A 6288-nucleotide genomic window follows, 5' to 3' on the forward strand; every position below is an offset into this window, starting at 1 on the left:
GGATTGCTAGGGGGATACACAGAAACCTAAAGGCCTCGTTCCTTAGAAATCATTACAGGAAAAGCAATTATTTCCTTGTGGGGGCCCTCACAGAGGTGAGGCTATTTCACCTTGTCTGGAGGTCATAGAATTTGAGGGGTTTTTTTGGTTTGTTTATTTTTTATTTCAAAGTTGTTAACAATAAGTGTGGCTACAAAACAAGAGATCCTGACCTAGGGTGTGGTTACTTGGTGTTTTGGACATTAAGATGGCCTACAGAGGTAGATCTGTCTCACCCTGACCAAAGGTCAGCGAATACTTCTGCTCTTTCTTTTGAAATAGGAGGTTTGACTTAGGGAGTGGCTGCCTACACTTAGTCTAGGGCGGGCTCACTGCTCCAGACATCAAATACTTTACTTTGGAATTATGGCTTGATGTCTCAGGATTGGAGCAAGGAACTGTTCTGGTTGTCCTTTGTATCCTGTTAAAGCAGTCTTTTGTCTTCTTTCCCCCCTTCTGTATTGGGGCATAGAAGTATATGGGAAATTAATCATGGGCGAACTCAGAACTAAAAATTCAGCATTCAGTATGCGCTGGGTTGCCCTTCTGGTACTATCCTGTGTCTCTGTGTTTCTTTCTTATCTCTGTTCTTCATATCTAACATTTCTAATCCTCATGCCCCTACCCTGGAACATACAAACCCACTGCAGCAGGAGTCACCTCAAAAAGGTGGCTCACAACAATCTATCCCCTCAATGATGGTGTAGTTCCTGATTAACCCAAAGGAGCCTGCAAATGACCAAAGTCCCATCTCAGTCCTGGGCTGTTAGAGTTCTCTTTTCCCTCTGCCCTGCTCTAATTCCCAGGCTGTTCTGTGTCTCATGCCTCCCTCCACCTGCTGCTACCTGTGTCCTTAAACTGGCAAGGTTCTTTCTGCCATTTGCAGTTCTAATTACCCAGACACAGATCCAGCAGTTTGATTTTTCAATAAATCTTTTACCTACCCACAGAGTGATCTAGTTGCATGGTTTCACTACACCCTAGCTTAGTTTTCCCCATCTCTGGTGTCAGGTTAGGAGTGTAGGCTCCTGCCCCTCGCATCTATCCCAGCCCCCAGACCTGGACTGGCCTCCAAATCCCATCAGGCCAGGTCCATCCCCAGGGTATTTAAGTGATCCCCCCAAAAGAGGAACACATTGAAAATGAACCCCATCAAGGTGCCTTTCTTCCTCCCGGGGGTCATGTTTCTGTGGCTTTCCGGTTCCCCCTCTGGGCCACCCGAGAGCACAGATCTCCCATTAAACCTGAATATTTCTTAATTTGGTTTGTTTTGATTTGGCTAGACTGGGAATTTTTGCATCGGCAGAGAGCTTGCGTTAGGAAATATTCCTAACATCTGGGGTGTTGAGGGTGGAACCTGAAGCCTTTTGGAGAGCTGTGTGCAATGGTAAAAGACTGTGGTGCAGTTCCCCCAGAGGCAGCAGTGGGCCACTGCAGGTGGTTTACGGCAGTGGTGGGTGGGAGACCATAAGCTGGTCACACCACCTGAGGACTCTGTGGGTCCCAGGCAGGTAAGAGACCAGTCCCATGTGGAGATGTGGCAGGTGAGAGACTGACATGGATAGGCATGCCATGCAAAGAAAGTGGGTATTTATTTAGTGGATTATGGAGGGGGAAAGGGGAAGAAGAGAAGGGGGGAGAGAGAGAGAGGCAGAGAGAAAGAGAAACAGAGAGAGAAAAGTGGGGGAAAAGAAGAGAAGCTACCTTTTCGGGAAAGAGATGGGGAAAGAAAGCTCAGGCTGGAAGCAGAAGGAAGATCCACTTGCCTTCGTGGACAGGGAAGGGAATGGGCAGGGCTTGCCTCTTAAAGGGACAGGACAGACCATTACCCTACGCCCTCTACCAATTCCACTACATCCTTGGCGTGGCTTTCATTTCCAAATGAAATGTGGTCTCTCAATTTAGTTGAGGGTATGACTTACTCTTTATGGAGTAAAATCTGTCCCATTGCTACAGGTTCATTTTCAATGTTAGTTAAAAAACTAACAGGCAAGCTTGACAGGTAGCGATGAAGAAAACTCAAACACAGCTGGCAGAATCAGCCTTTGAGGAAAGGCTGCTGGTTATTGGGGGTAAGAAAAACACAGGGTTCTAGTAGACACGAGAAGGAAAAGATACTCCAAAATGGAGAGGGGGAAGTCAGGAAGCCAAAAACCTACTCTCCTCCCAAGACCTGTTTTTTTTTTTTTTTTTGTTTTGTTTTTTTAAGTCTCTAAAGAGTCTTCCTTTCCTAATTAAGGGTTTTTCAAGGGTTTGAAGAAAGACAGGAGGAAGGACTGGCCCACAACTGCTGAGTAAACAAGTTCTGATTAGGCTTTGAACTTGTTAAGCAAGTTCATAAGCAGGGGGCCTATGGATAGTGTTAAATCCCACCATTCGAGACTAGGACCACTACCACAATTTAAAGCCAAATTTGAAGCAATCATTAATTAAATACTGGCCAGGTGGATGGATTCTGGCCATTTTCATCTCTGGTTTTCCAGAAAAGTGGCCCAAGTCACAGTTTGCAGAGGCTTAAGTAAGTCCTATCAGGTCCAATCAGAGGCAGGGGTACAGCCTGGATATTTCTTGCCTATAAACCTCCTGCCCATGTGTGATCAAGCACAGCCAGTGCAGATGAGTCAAACAAACTTGTTTAGAGAGTAGAAATGTGTGGCTTGTGACCTCCCTTGACAGACAGCCTCTTGTATTTGAGGCACCGGCTGTCCTTGGGCTCGCTGCTCAGAAGGATTTTTGTTTCAGGGATCTCTAAGGCATAGCAATTAAAACTCAAAATGTAACTTTGGCTCTCACAATAAGAGCAAATGGCCCCCAGTCCCTTGTTTTAGGCTGCCAGGATTTTGTTTTGGGTCAGGCGGGTGAGAAAGAAAATAGCCCTTTGGAAGTTTGCCACCTCTATTATGTAGTCATTGACCTTGCTCCCTCTGTGTGCCAGTCAGGGACTCTAACTGGGAGCCCCTCTCTAGAATTTTTATCTGTTTAGAAATTAAAAGAATTCTGTAGTCATTTTCTATGGGGAGGAGTAAAAGGAAATAGGAAAACCAGCCCACAGTTACTTAGTGGACTTAACAAGAACTGGGTGGTAAACAGTTACATTTAAAGTTTAGACTTACTATGGTTAAAACACCAAACAAGTAAAAAAAAATGCCTCTAGCCTGTAGGTCCCTAACTTGTACAGGCTGCACCTTCGCAGTCTATTTCCCGCCACCCCAATTCCTGCAGATCTTGTAAAATTTGCTGTTCTAGCAAGATAGGAGGTCATAAGTGAATAAAAAGAAAAAAGAAATAAAAATGCCCTGGCTGCTCCTTGATATGTTGGAGAAGGTTTTTTATAGATAAGAGGGGGAGCACAAGCCAGAGGCAGAGACATCTGGAAGAGTTCATAGTAAACAGGGCTAGACTGAGCTGGGCCACGTGAAGAGAAAGGGGAGGAAAAAAGGGCTGCCAACCAAGAGGGGAAGCCTGGGCTAAGAGACTGGCCAAGAGGTAAAGGGTAGACCAAAGAATGGGCCAGGTAACGAAAATGGTTGGATTATATAGGGAAGGACAGCTCAGATCATCAGCTGGAGAAGTTTAAGGATAGTGGGCCAAGTATGCCAGTCATACCCTGAGAGATGAGGGATGAAGATCCTGGTGGCCAGCATCCACTTTGATATGTTAATAGAATCTCAGTTTTGTCCTGTGTTTGAGACTCAACAACAAGTCTGAACTGCTATGTCTGCCCTTATAATCAAACTTGCTTACTTTGCTTAGAGACTAGGACAATTTCAATGTGTACTATGTTAAAATTAGACTCGGCCTACGAGTAGACAAAATACATGTAATCTTGTGGTTTTGGACTGGGTTGATATGACTACAAGCTACAGTCCTGTTGCCAAGAGTATCCAACACCAATATTTAATAAATCCTCCTCTTATTAAGATTAATTCATTGTCATGTTGAATCTATCTTTGAGTGACTCCAGACCCATTACAATTATGGGAGACTCCATGTCAGAGAGACCCATTCATCCCAACAACAGCTTTCTCGTGATTATGACTGTTTGGGTCCTGGAATTGCGCAAATAACAGGAAGCAGATCACCGAAGTCTATATGAAAGAACCGGATAAATTCAGACCCCTCTAGCAGAAAGAGTAGCGCCAAAAGTATCTACAGGGAGAGAAGAACTAAAAATCTAGGTTAGCCGGTTCAGTGACTCTAATCCAGGAGCTAGCTGACCATAAAGTTAGATTATAATCTTGAGAAACAGGGAGTTACCCCTTGTGATTATCACTAGTATTTTCGGAATTTTCCAATTACGCCCTCCCTATCCCTTTTGGGTTATTGGGTTATGGTTTCTTCCCGTAAGTACCCCTTCTCCCAGCTACTCAGGGTCGAACCCTCTACCCCTGCTTGGGAAATGAGTTTTGGCCCCAGTGCACTGGTTCCTGTCCTATCAATAAACTTTGTGTGCTTGTAGCAAGGACTGTCTCTCGTGAGTTCCTGGGGGGTTGTGTTATCCCCAGACTTGAGTGAAAGTCTCCTCACTCCAGGGGTCTTTCATATAAACCAGAAGCAACTTTATTTAAAAAAAAAAAAAAAGCAAGCAAGCACTGTGGGGAACAAAACCTGACTAGCCAGGACCACAAGAAGGGGCATTGAATATCTTTTCATAGAGAAGGGCCATGTGTAGGGGTGCAGGATTTTCAGCCTCTGGGCAGTATGGTTCCTGGAGTTGAGACTTATGACCTAGGGTAAGAGGGGCTCCTAAAACAGTGAAGCTCTTTGGATGTGCGACCCCTTGGGGAGTGCATGCCAAGAGTTGGGGTTTACAGTCTCTCATTACAGGGTGTTAATTCAAGACGTTTGCTTTGTCTTTTCCTTATCTGAGAGAATGCAAGGCAGAGTGAAAGCTGCTATCAGTGGGAAATATGAGTATTGGGTAAAACGGTACACTTCTTCCTATTACTGGCTTCTTCAATGACAAAAACACCATAAAGAAAAACAGAATTGTTTGGTATGGTGGCCCCTACAAGTACTCTGGGGAACTTGGGGATTTGAGGGCTTCTGAGATAAATTCATACTCAAACTCTCCCATCCCCAGACAAATAAACCAAGCAAAGCAAATCTAAACAGAGAAGTAGCGAAAGCATTCCTGAGTCCCAGAGTCTGAAGAAAGCAGTGGAGGTCAGAGTAAAGGAAATTCCATGAGTGCTCTGAGAGTTCCAGAAAAGTGCACACTTCTAGCCCAGAGCTGGGAGCGGGAGGGGCAGTGAGGGCCCCAGAGCTCAGCTCGCTGTTTGGTTGAACTTTACCTAGAGTACAGGGGCGTAACTTTCCGATGGGGAAAGGAAATCATTTTATACGCAAAACTCAGGAAAACAAAACCTTAGGCACCCGCAGCTGAGTCACTTCAGGGAGCTTTTCTCCCCCCTTTAGTGGAGTGCAGCACCCTTGCTTTTCACAGAGGGGTCAGGAGAGCAGCGCCACTGCGGGTTCCAGGATTTGCTGATTAAGGACGGTAAGCCCTATCTGTCCTAAGAGGATCTGTGGCCCTCGGGGAAGAGGAATCTGAGGGTGGAGAAGTGGGCTAGAGGTTGCAAAAGGTGTCCTAGAGGCCAGGAAAGTGAAAGTGGGCCCAGGGGCAAGGAAGGGATTCTGGCTGGAGAGGTAAAACTAGCTCAGTAAGGTTTGCCTGCAGGTTTAGGGTTATTTTTCCTTGCGTCTTTTAACAAGGAGACTGGCCTTCCATTTTCTAGTGTGTATTTAGAGGTGTTCTTTGGCTTTCTACTTGAGGCTGGTCTTTAGGTTGTCAACAAGTTTTCCTGTTTAATTTGGGGAAGAGTCCTATCTCAACGGAGGTCATCAGCCTTGTCCTGATATGGGAGGCATATGAAAGACCTGGATAAATTCAATAATTTGTAAAAAGGCCAAAAACAAAAACACCCCCTTCACAACTCAAATAATCAGTCCTTGACTGCTAGTAGCTGGACCTAGTACTTGTGAGATTTGTCGCAAATATTAGAGGTTAACTTCTAGTGTCCCAGACAACCTCACCTTCAAGGACCACTCTCCAGAAGGACTGTTAATGCTATAAACCTTCTTACTTAACAAGACAGTGGAGTGCCCACAACTGAAATGCAAAGAGCCCACATGCACTAAGACCCAGTGTTGTTCTTTTTAAAAATGCTGCAAGATCCCCAGCGGCAGTAGGCAGCAGAAATGCTGTAGGTCCCAAATGGTGGCCGCAGGCCATGTGGTGGCAGGCAG

At 45.3% G+C, this 6288-nt stretch overlaps 1 protein-coding gene across 1 annotated transcript in view; it reads left to right on the plus strand.

Annotated features, from left to right (window-relative positions):
- Positions 1–5344: 5344 nt before the first annotated feature.
- LOC101992072 (phospholipid scramblase 2) overlaps positions 5345–6288 on the plus strand; it is a 27085-nt gene continuing 26141 nt past the window's right edge. The window contains exon 1 of the mRNA XM_005366654.1: positions 5345–5539. The gene's annotated coding sequence lies outside the window, so the exon portion shown is untranslated. The remainder of the gene's footprint in view (positions 5540–6288) is intronic.

The sequence above is a fragment of the Microtus ochrogaster genome, unplaced genomic scaffold, assembly GCF_000317375.1.
Source record: "Microtus ochrogaster isolate Prairie Vole_2 unplaced genomic scaffold, MicOch1.0 UNK12, whole genome shotgun sequence".
NCBI lineage: Eukaryota > Metazoa > Chordata > Mammalia > Rodentia > Cricetidae > Microtus > Microtus ochrogaster.